Consider the following 12,581-nt stretch of genomic DNA (forward strand, 5'->3'; position numbering starts at 1 on the left):
AGAATCAATCAAAAATCACAACACAAGGGAAATACCTCTGCCTGGTCTGGGCTCTGCCCTCCTGTACTCCCCGTGCCTCATGGATCGGTTACAAAAGTGGCTGTAGAAAACTAAGTGATCCCAAGAGCAAAGCCTCCATGTTATGTATAAAAATCCTGGTGAGTGGAAATGAAATTGGAAACCCATGGTTCTCAATGAGGTATTTCAATTACAAGGAATTAATAAATCCATGTTTCACCTGAGCATATCATTCCTGGTTGGCCCAGAGGGGAATAGAAAACCAGAGACCCTAGGGTGAATCCTGAGGTTGGGGCTTTTAGTGCTCACCGGGGTGGATCCTCCAATAATGGGCATTTTAAGGGTGGAGTCTGGACTGAGGTGAATCCAGTGGAGGGCCAGCCTTGGCACCTTGTTGGCCGGGCTTGGAAAAATATGTTCTAGCAGTTAGGAGATGGATCTTAGAAAATGGAATTTCAAATAAAAATAGTTTAATGTTGATATTTGTAATTTGTAGCTCTGAAGTTTCACAGAAGGAGGAACTCTCTACTTGGCATCATGAGGAATCTTCACACTACAGGGGTTATTTGCTAATACGTATATTTTGTATATTTTAAAGTTTAAGGATTTCCCAGTCACCTGCCTATACTAATGAGTGTAATTATACAGGATTTTCTGTAATATTAACCATAGAGAAGTTTCAAACTAATGTAAGTAAATGTATAGAGCAGTGTACAATGTGAGTTTGGTTAATAGTAGCTACTGTTGCTCTTGTAAAAATTGCTTTCAAAACTAAAATCCTGTCAACCATGGACTTGACCTAAGCATGTTCAATATTAAACTTGATTTACTTCTCGTAGGTTTGAAAAGCAACCACATTGCACAGTATGTTTGCATTGACTTTAGGTGCCTCCCATTATTTTATGAAATTTCTATACATGTATTTGTGACTCACCAGGTCAAAGACTGTTCCTGTACAAATGCAATAAGCTTGTTCCTGAGAATGCCAGAGATAATCAAGTCATGAAAGTTGCCCTTTGGCCACTACATGTGAGGTATACCATGTAAACACTCACAAATTACACATCCGTCTATCATACACAGACACAAATACACACAATATACACATAAACACAAATCCCCCTATCACATACACACATTCTTTGCAAAAACACACATAAATATTAATACATACACATAAAATACAAACAAACAAAATTAGACATATCATATAAATCACAATACCACACTCACAATTACAAATATCATACAAATGTGCACAGAAAAACACATACACACACATACACCCACAAACACACTTTCAAAACCCTAAGGAACACTTAGGATATATATGTTCAAATTACACAGGACTGATTTTTTTTAATTTGTTATTGATCATTTGTGTGATACAGCAGCATGTTCTGACAAATTCTGACCTAATATGTCTAGTCTTTTTTAATATAAAATACATATTTCCAAAGTATAAACTTTGAATATATATTGATTCCTGAGGAGAAGATGAATAACATATTTTCCATTTAATATCAGTGCCACAGAAGAATGATTTTGAGTCTCTATTATCACCATATTAAGCTGCAACCATTGGGGGGCTGGAGAGATGGCTCAGAGGTTAATTGCACTGACTGCCCTTCCAGAGGTCTGGAGTTCAATTCCCAGCAACCACATGGTGGTTCACAACCATCTATAATGGGATATGGTGCCCTCTTCTGGCCTGCAGGCATACATGTAGACAGAACACTGTATACACAATAAATAAATCTTTAAGAAAATGGATCAATGAAAAAGCTGCAACTGTTGGGGACAATGACAGACTCTTTACTTTGAAGTAATAAAAGATTTTAATATTCTGGTGTAATAAAAATAGACATTGTTTTAATTTCTGACACATTCTTTATATATAACCCTCATGCCCTGAGTTTGAACTAACAGACAGAACCTCCTGCCTCTGACTCCTATGTGATGGGAATGAAGGCTTAATTCAGAATACTTGGCCTTTCTTGACGTTCTTGGAAATGGTCTCAACATGTATCCTTGGTGGGCCTGGCACTGATGAATAGAGAATGGTGGCTGCAAGCTCAGAGGTATGTTTGCCTCTGACTCCAGATACCTGATTTTAAATTTTATTCTGGCACACCTGGTTGAGATGTTTTTTATATGACCATATAATGTTAATGTTGGTTGTGTTTTAAAAAGTGATAGTAACACATGTTGGCTAAACTTTTCTGGCCAGGCTTCCTTATTTTGTGAGTTGGTCTTTAGGTGGCCAAGGTGGATGCTGTCCATCTTATGACTTACATATGTAAAATCTGTAAATATTGTACTTTTTTTCATACTGCATAGGTTTTGATTTATAGTTGAAAAGTACTCTAGTTTTTCATTCAGACTTGTGTGAATTATGTTTGGTTTTTGTCCTTTTGTCCCCTGTCTAATGAATTAATTTAAATCCTCATTATTACTCAGCTTTCCTTTCAAAAAATTTATTTGCTTTTAGAACTATGATTTTTGCATATCATAGATTCCCCATTACTCTAGGCAATTATATTTCAGAGTAAACCCATGCTGGGCTCATGCCAGGCAGTTGTTGTACCACTAAGCTTTTCACTTCCTTAGAAAGGTGTGTTTGATATATGGCAATATTTGTTTTTGGTATGATTTCAGTAAACAGATTAAGACCTTTGCTTAATAAATATTTTGTATTAGTTTTTACTTCATCTGTGTTTTTCTCAAAGAATGATAATTGTCCCGTGAGATGACTTCTTTTTTTAATATGTGTTTTGTTTCATGTATTCTATCTTTGAATGAAAACTCAAGCTCTACTTGTGGATATGATTGAAACTTTGTTTAAGGAAGTTTATATTTTGTCACAAATTCTATAAATATTTTAGCTAAATTATAGTTGCCCTGCTTTAAAAATTTAAATTAACCAATTAATGGGTATATTTGAGCTCAGTTTGCTGGGTAGCTGTCCCGGATTTCATCTATATAGATCAGACTTATCTCACACTTGGAGAAATACTGCTACATTACAAGAGCTGGTATTACAGTTGTGATCTCAGTGTAACATATTTTATAATCCAGTAACTTTTATCTGCTAATATTGTCTAAATTATTGATTGGGTATTGCAGCAAATGTAAAATCTGCTAACAACTGTCGTTCTTTCTTAAAATTACATGATCATTGGAATGGGCGTTTCCTTTCTTCAGTTGGAATTAGGAATTTTGAGTTCAGATTAGTTAAATTCATGATACATCTTCAGTCCTATAGAAGTATGGAGAGATTATGTTTGTTTAAGTGAAGATATTATTTCTTTTGAGTAACAGTAATAGTATACTGGGAAGGTCCAGACAAATACAAATTAAGAAACAATGTTTTCCTGCACACACAGAGTATGTACTTTTAGGCCACTGAGAACATGTTGTGATCTTTCGGGGACACTCAGTGACTTCTCTTGTCAAAGCACCAGACCTGCTTTGCCAGGTGACTTGGAAACAGTTTGGTGTTTGCAGTGAATGTAGGACCACAAATTAAAAATGAGGTGAGCAAGAGATTAAGCCAAATGAAATATAAAGGTTTAAATATGAGCTACTGAGTCCATTTGTTGTTTCTTTTCTTTATAAGATAACAGGGAAGACCACTTTGCTTAAGCTAAACAAACATGATCATGTCAGGCAAAAACAATTCTCCCTTTGCCAATAGTCATTAGTTTCTTGTAGTGTTTTTCTTCATTAAAGAAGGTTTCGTTAGGTCCTTCCACCAACATTCTCTATTAGTTTGTCTACTGGTAATGTGTTCTGCCTCACTGGAAATCTTCTTGCAGGGTTCAGAGTCTGTCTTCCTTGCCATCTGTACTTTCCTTCACAGTTTCAGGTACAGCTTGATTTTCCACCAGTGAGGTTACTGGACATGGCCATGATTCTCTTTCCTGAAGACTTCAGTGCCTTTTTGGAGGTGCCTGTAAATTGGCTCAGAAATGTGTGAAAAGCTGTGAGTAATTCATAAATCCTGTCATCGAATTGTGACCAAAGTCTGTGACTCACAGCTACCACTTCCTCAGCTACAGCATTTAGCCTGCCTTACACACTTGCAGAATCATTCTTTCACTCAATAAAAAATAGGTTTTAGTTAGAGAAAAATTACACAGGTAAGATTAAAAAACTACTGAGTCATTCCTGCTCCAGAAGATGCAGTCTCTGCATTTCCTCTTATTTCTGGAACCCAAGAGAGAAGGAGCCAGACCCTTTTCTATGTTCGGGTGGGTCATGTCTGCATTTGAAAACAAGCCCTAAGTTTGTGACCACCACTTCAGGTTCACTGACAAGGCAAGAGGCCACAATACTATCCCTTGAGAAGTATCAGAGTGGGAGCCTGGCCTAAGCCCACTCTTACATGGTGCTTCCTGAGGCTCAACCACATCTAAAAAGGAATCTGGTTATCTGCCTTCCTTTTACCCAGTTTATGAAAAATGCAATCTTAAGAAATAGTGTTTATGTGTATTGCAAAAAGACAGGCACTGTCTCACAAATCCTACTTCCACTGCACTGTGTAATGACAATCCATTTTACAGGAATAGTCATAGAGCATACACCCCTGGCCAGGATTGTTGCCAGTTAGTCATGATAAAGATAGCAAAAAATGGCAGAGCAGGGATTACCATTTTGTAATCCAAATTTTCTTCACAGGGACAATCAATAGTGATCACCTCTATGCCTATTGCATGATCAAGACCCCAGTGAGAAGAGAGAGCTGGGCCCAAAGTCATGCATCTAGGAAATTTTCCAGTTTTTCAAATGCCTAACAGAACTACAGTAGCAATGTGGTCAAACATCTCAGTAGACAAGAGAGCAAATCATACACTCTCCTATTCTAGCCCACCCTTTTTCTAAGATCCTCCAACAATCTGGATGCATCCTCATAATGGCAATAGGGAAGCAAATACTTGGGAGTAAATGTCTTAACTGAAGCAAATAGAAATGGAGAGATGCAAACAAGAAGCACAAATCCTGGAGTATTTCCATCTCCAGCATCAACAGATGGACGTGGGAGTTGATGCTCCGTGTGAGATGTGGAATATTATTTGTAATGTTTGTTTATTCTTTGAAACATTTGTCTTGATGATGAAAGGATGTGTTTCATTCCTTTATGTTGTGTTTCTTTAACTTGGTGAAGCTGTGTTACATTCTCTGTCTAAAACACCTGTTTCCTCTAATAGCTTAATGGCCAATTGCCAGGAAAAGGAAGGATAGGTGGGGATGGCAGGCAAAGAGATTGATAGGAAATCTGAGAAGTAAAGATATCTAGCAGTGAGAGGAGGAGGGAGAAAGTGAGGACAGCCACACAGCCAGGTACAGAATAAGGGAAAAAATAGAGAAAGGTAAAAGACCAGAGGCAAAAGGTAGATTGGATAATTAAGAAAAGCTGGCTAGAAATAAGCCAAGCTAAAGCAAGGCATTCCTAAGAAAGAATAAGCCCTTGTGTTGTTTCCCTGGGAGATGGCTATCTGGCTACTCGAAGAGTACAAAGTACAAAAGAGTCAAAAAGTTTAAAAACCAGCACCAGAGGCTGTTGCAATTATGACTGCTTATCTTGCTTCTCCTTTAATTGTTCCATAAGTGAGTGCAAGGAGACTGTCCTGACACTTTCATCAGGAATACAGGATACATGGGCAGCATCGTTACCTTCTATGTAGTATAGCTTTCTACCTCAATTGCTCGTCATTCATATCATTGACTTATCTGTAAAGTCCCTCTGAAGATACAGAAGTGGGAAGTTCTGCATCAGGCAGAATGCAGGATGCTGTTAATAGAGAAGGGAAGAACCTGAGGGCTTGGCTAAGCATGGTGATGAAGGAGAAATGGGTGTGATGGACACTGCAGAGAGAAAGAAATCCATCAGAACTCTCATCCCCTTTCCAATCACAGAAAAATAATGTGGTTGCAATTATAATTTACCTCTCCCCATCCTTACAGGTTACTCCTCCCATAGTTCTCACAGAGAGTCCACTGGGAAAGTACATAGGACATTCTCCTCCAGTGAGTCACCCTCATTTGTGCTGTTTCTCACTCATTCTTATGCTTCTGCTGAGAAAACATTTCCTTTCCATTCATGGGCTGTACCATTTATTCAAAGTGTATTTGGAACCTTGATGTTTGTTGACTTTGTTAGACATTTCTACTACCCAAGTAATTTTAATGAAGAGGAAACTGTGATCCATGCCAGACAAGTATTCACTCAAGGCTACCCATAACTCCACGCAATTTAAAGAACAATGTTCCTTCCATCTATTCTTATCAGCTACTTCTTTTTCCACCTTATTTATAAAATTAGTTGATTAATAAAATATTGCAGATGTCATAGTTGTTAACATAACAATTTGCCAAACTGTAGTTAACTGGTACAGTTTGCTCAGGACATTTTATAAAGAAAAGGAAATACCAAAACCCTCTTAAGTGTTTCCATTACAGCCTAGAACAAGATTCGTTTCTCAGACACTAGAATCAGGCAAAATAGACACAATTCCCTCCCTGATCTGAAGTTCTCCATCAGTAGAAATGGCTGATAAATATCTAGACAGTCAGCCAGACGTTGGTGGCGCATGCCTTTAATCCCAGCACTCGGGATGCAGAGGCAGGCGGAACTCTGGGAGTTTGAGCCCAGCCTGGTCTCCAAAGTGAGTGCCAGGATAGGCTCCAAAGCTACACAGAAAAACCCTGTCACGAAAAAAAAATATCTAGACAGTCAATGCAGTGGAGAATCCAACACTTGCACTGTAATAATGGAGAAGATTGCCTTCTTCCAGTTCAAAGTTTAAGTGTTTTGGTCTTTGAAATCATAAGTATCTAACTAGTATTTTTCAGCAGCAACATATTCACTCTGAGAAAAAGAGTCTTCTTCACGACATCTTTTTTAATATCCTCAGCTTTATTTTAAGACAAAGCAATTTTAATACCAGGAACCTCCCACATGGCCTTGTTAGCTGTAAACTGCTTTTCTTGACAAGTTATCAAGTAGTTCAAGGAGGTATGGTTAAGGCTGTATTACAGAATGGTGCTGGTAAATACTACCCAAGATTTTTTGTCATTTTGCAGCCTTTGTTTCTAATTTATTGACTGATGCTATGGAATCAATTAACAAAAATGACAATGTTCTTAGGTTTGTTTTGTTTTTAAACTATGATTTAGTAGCAACTGAGGTTCCCAGTTTTAACCACTTGTCAACAAGATCCAAGTTCCCTCATTTTTTCATTAGCACCTGAGTGTCAAGGGGTTAAATAACCAGCACAAAAGATACTGCATTTCTGATTGTTGCATTTGGCAAAATTGAAAGGAAAAGGAAGTTGTGCTACATGTTGATGGGATTGTGGGCAACAGAAAGAAGACACCAGGAGAAGATAAAAGGTCACATGAAGTCTTCATAGTCTTGTTCATATACTCCATCATATCCACCATAATCAGCCAGATTGTCTTTCATGGTGGCCTTTAATCACCTCCAAGAACCACACTTTTATTCTTCTCTTTTTGGTTTGCTTTGCTTTACTTGTTTCTGTTTTTGACTGCACAGCATCAAGTCATTGATATCCAATAAATAGAGACATCTCAAACTAAGTCTTCCAAAAAAAAACTAGCACAATACAGTGATTTTTCATATTGTGTAATTTTATCTTTTAATAATTTTCCAAATCCTGTGAACTCATCTCCTGAAGATGGGTTCATAGCATCTATTCCATAACCTGTATTATTAACACCAAAAGTTTCTTTTGCTAATTCAAGGTCTGTTTCTTTTTGCAGCTTCTTTAGTTGAAGTTTATCCACTAATTGCACATCAGGTGTTAGCACTGTATGTTCTTCAGGCTCTTCTAATCTTTTTCTAATTTCTTCTTGCCTTTTCTTCTGCTGCCCTTTTTCTCTTTTCTCTTTTCTGCTATTTTTTCTTTTCCTGAATTTTTTACTTCTGGTATTACTTCTGCTTCCACTTTATTTTCATCATTATCATCATACCAGTTATCCTTAACTTCCTCTCCCCTGTCTGCTCCCTCCATGCAGTGCCCACCAGCTGTGCATGAAAATTTATGTACATAGACACTTTAACACCATTGTTGCACTATGAGGACTAATTAGACCCTAACTTATGCATGCACACAAGTTGTATATGTACACAATTTCATTCATGTGCAACTCAAGGGTGTGGGTGATTCTTGATTGTCAGAAAACCACATTGTTTTCATTGATTGGTGGCACCACTTAGTGGTCACAGTACATAAATAATTTTTGTATTCTGATCTATCAAAAATTACTCTTATCCTGACTTTTATGTGTAGACCGTAATTAACGGGTATGCATTTAATCAACAGACCATCCAGAATTATCAATAACTTTTCCACAGAACTTAAAATGGGAAACATATTATACAATTTGACTGTAGATGTCCCAACTCACATTCTTGGCTCCAGAACTTTATACTTAATTTCTAGAGGGTGTAGTGCACAGGAGTCTAGTAGATCAGTGCATTAACTCGGAAATGACATTTCTGGAAAGGCCTGCAGGTACTTCCCAGTAGTGGTGTCCAAAAACTATGCAAGAGGCAGCCAGGAGGAAGACAGAAGAGGTAGGCTTCAGGAACAGAAGAATGGGTTTTCTTGACAACTGATCTGATTCTCTCAGAGAATCCATCCCAGAATCCTTCCATTCTTGGATGGACACAAATGTAGGAACAGTCATCATCAGATTCCTAGTGTGGTACTCAGGTCAGTTAAAGAAAGAAGACACGCTATCAGTGAAGTGAGGCCTGCCCGGGCACATGCCTAGAAAAGGAAACCACTGACAATCAAAGGGCTGGAGTTTTCAGTATCTCAAGGCAACATGCTTGCAAATGTGCTAAATAAATGCTTACAGATCCCAATCACAAGCCAACAAAGATTGAAATCCCTCTATTCAGCAAAGAAGTAAAGAAGAATCCATAGATATGTGATGATATCATTTACACTCAAGTCACTTGTCTCCAAGGGGCAGATAGTAAAAATACTCTCACTTATGAAGTGTAGAACAAAGTCAATTTATTCAACTTGATTTTTTAAAAAGTTCAACATATTTGCTGCTGCTGGTGGTGGTGGTGTGTGTGTGTGTGTGTGTGTGTGTGTGTGTGTGTGTGTCTGTGTCTGTGTGTGTCTGTGTGTGTCTGTGTGTGTCTGTGTGTGTCTGTGTGTGTCTGTGTGTGTCTGTGTGTGTCTGTTTGCTGTTTGTGTTTGTTTTAGGACAATTTTCAGCAGTCAATTTCTCTTTCTACCATGTGGGCCCTGACATACATCAAATCTTCACATTTGTGAGTAAGCACCATTATCCATCTGATACATCCTGCCAGCTGAGGATGTTTATTTCTCATTTGGAACTCAATCTAGAACATTCCATATAATTCAGAAAATTAAAGCATTAAAGACAGCAAGAGGAGAAAAAAGGTCTGGAAATCAAATATGTATTTTTGGTTATTTGAGACCTCCTTTTTCTGTGTTGTAGCCTGGCCTGGAAACCAAGACATGCCCTAAATTGACTTCAGATTGCAATCCTGCACCAGCCTTACAAGTCCTAGAAGACACAACCCACCATACCCATAACTCAAATCTGATTCTGTAATTAATATTGTAAAGTAGAGAACAGAGCATATGGAAAAACTAATTAATAAAGAAAAAGAAAATGGAGTATGTGTGATGCCTTGGTGTCTAAAGACACTTGCCACCAAATTTGTAGACCTGAGTTCAATTCCCAGAACTCACATGGTAAGTGAAAATTGGTCTCCTGACCTCTGAAAGTTGTCCTTTATTTTCCAGATATAAAGAAGCCTTTTAGTAACAAAATATGCTGAGTACTGGATCTAATGTTTAAAGAGACCAAGACACCTAAGCATGACCAATATACAGTATGTAAAAATACTCCTTTAAAAGCTTGCCTTGTAATTCAAGCCACTTTGATGTGGAGCATCAAAATTCTTGTTTCTTTGTATGCTTATACAGAATAAAGTATCAACCTGAGGCCCCACATCATTTGCCCATGTATTAGAAAGCAATCATGAGGTACTCGGAAGGAAACCATGATCTATTTCTGGCACCAAGGGATGGTGGAAAAGGAGAAATAATGGAAATGCAAACTGTGTGCACTATCTGCTCTGAACTGTAAACATCAATGCGGAATTGTTGGCAGATGGCTTGTTTCTATTTTGTTGGTTTTCAGAACTGAGGCCATAATTAAGAGGGATGCTTAGGGGCATTAGTATTGTGTCACTAAAGGTGAAATTCTTGGACCAGTGCAAGACGGACCAGAGGGAAAGCATTTGCCAAGAATGTTTTCATTAATCAAGAAAAAAAGTCGGAGGTTCAAAGACGATCAGACACTGTCATAATTCTGACCATAAATGATGCTGACTGTGGATGCAGCGGCGTTATTCCCTTGATCCCCGGGCAGCTTCCCGGAAACCTAAGTCTTTGGGTTCTGGGGGGAATATGGTTGCAAAGCAGAAACTTAAAGTAATTGATGGAAGGGCACCACTAGGAGTGGAGCCTGTGGCTTAATTTCACTCAAAACAGGAAACATCACCCAGTCTGGATATGGACAGGATTGACAGATTATTAGCTCTTTCTCAATTCCGTGGATGATGGTGCATGGCTGATCTTAGTTGGTGGAGCGATTTGTCTGGTTAGTTCTGATAAGGAAGGAGACTCTGGCATGCTAACTAGTTAAGCGACTTCCCCAACTTCTTAGAGGGACAAGTGGCGTTCAACCACTCGATTGAGAAATAACAGGTCTGTGATGGCCTTAGATGTCCGGGATGAACACACACTACACTGACTGGCTCAGCATGTGCCTACTATATGCTGGCAGGCCTGGGTAACCCGGTGATGGGGACTGGGGATTGCAATTATTCCCCATGAACAAGGAATTCCCAGTAAGTGCGGGTCACAAGTTTGTGTGGATTAAATCCCTGCCCTTTGTACACACAGCCCACCCTACAATTGGATGATTTAGTGAGGCCCTCAGATCGGCCCTGCTGGGGTTGGCCCATGGCCCTGGCTAGTGCGGAGAAGACAGTCAAACATGACTACGTAGAGGAAGTAAAATTTGCAAGGATCATTAACAAGAGAGATCCAGGGGGCCTCTGCTGTCAAACTTATGAATCGCTTCTTCTCACCAAGAGGCACACCCAGGGTTCCGTTGTGCTTGGAGGGGAGGTGGAGTGGTGCTGTTGGTGAAGCCTGTGTTGTGTGTGCATGGCTTGTGGTGTTGGGTGTTGTCACGGGTACCTGGCTATGGCTTTCCAGTTCATAGGTCTAAAGACACAGAGGGGCGTCGGGGTCGAGGGAGGGTGGAGGGCCCGTGTGTGGGGCCTCTGGTGGCGACTCCCTAGAACTAATGTTGCTTCCACATATGAGTCTGTTACCAGGTCTCACTGTGGTCTGGGCTGTGACCCCCCCTTTGTCGCCCATGGTGCTCACCCCACTCCTGGCTTGCCCCGTGCGTCACTGTTCATGGGCCCCATGTCATTCCGCATGTTTTTCCTGTCCTGACATTCTCTTGAGTTTGTGTTGTCTCTTTCTTCTTTGTTTCGCTGGCCGGCCTGAGGCAAACCCCTACTCTGTCCTCCCCATCCTTCCTGTGTCCATTGGAGGTGTCTGCAGTGAGTGGTGGTGGTGGGAACCGTGCCTCAGTCAGCTAACCTTGGATAAAGTTTGTCTCTTCCCACATCCGAAATGTTGATATGTCTCTTAGAGATGGATCACTTGTGTGTCAATTAAGAACACAGCTAGCTGTGAGAATTAATGTGAATTGCAGGACATTGATCATCGACACTTCGAATACACTTGCAGCCCTGGGATCCTGCCGCGGCTCCACCTGTCTGAGAATTGCTTTAGGATCAATCATCCTCACCCTCCAAGCGCCGTTGGGGTTCGCACAGCTGAGGGGTTAGCTTGCAGGGCTTCTCAGGGACCCTCCATCTCCCTAAGTTCAGATGTCTGTTGGTGTTATGGCGGTAGTGGTTGGTAGTCGTTGGCTCCCATCTGCACCCTGACTGACGTCCGCCCCCACCTTTCCCTTGGCTTCTTCCTGATGCTCCACTACCAACTGCCCTTTGCCCCGTAGCGGCCTCGGCAGCCTCTGCTCCATGAGCCTCCTCGGTTCCCAGCCCATGTGAAACATTTGCAAGTGAGGTTATATGTGGTGTTGGAGGTTGTGCATGTGGTGCCGTGCATGCCGGGAGCAGGTAGGATGCTCGGTTATCTGGAGGAAGCAGTGGGTCGGTGGTGCCTGTCTAGGGAGGAGTCCGAGGTATGCCTGTGGTCCTCGATGCTGCTGTGGCCACCACAGCCACCTGTGTGTGGAGATGAGAGACAGTGAGTGCGAGAGCAGAGGCAGCAGAAGTTGGGGAGGTGTGGTCCCATCTGGGGGGGGCATCATGTGGGGATTGGAGAGAGGATAGGGTATAGTCCAGTCTAGGGAATCGGCTGTTAGAGAGTTGCAGGGCCGCCCACCTCACCCTCGATGACCCCTCCAGCTCTGACCCTAGGATGTTGTCTCTTCTT

At 40.5% G+C, this 12,581-nt stretch overlaps 1 pseudogene; it reads right to left on the bottom strand.

The window, feature by feature from the left end:
* Nucleotides 1–7,414: 7,414 nt before the first annotated feature.
* LOC100774843 lies at nucleotides 7,415–11,486 on the bottom strand (annotated as a pseudogene).
* Between the last annotated feature and the right edge of the window lie 1,095 nt (nucleotides 11,487–12,581).

Source organism: Cricetulus griseus, unplaced genomic scaffold (genome assembly GCF_003668045.3).
Source record: "Cricetulus griseus strain 17A/GY unplaced genomic scaffold, alternate assembly CriGri-PICRH-1.0 unplaced_scaffold_9, whole genome shotgun sequence".
NCBI lineage: Eukaryota > Metazoa > Chordata > Mammalia > Rodentia > Cricetidae > Cricetulus > Cricetulus griseus.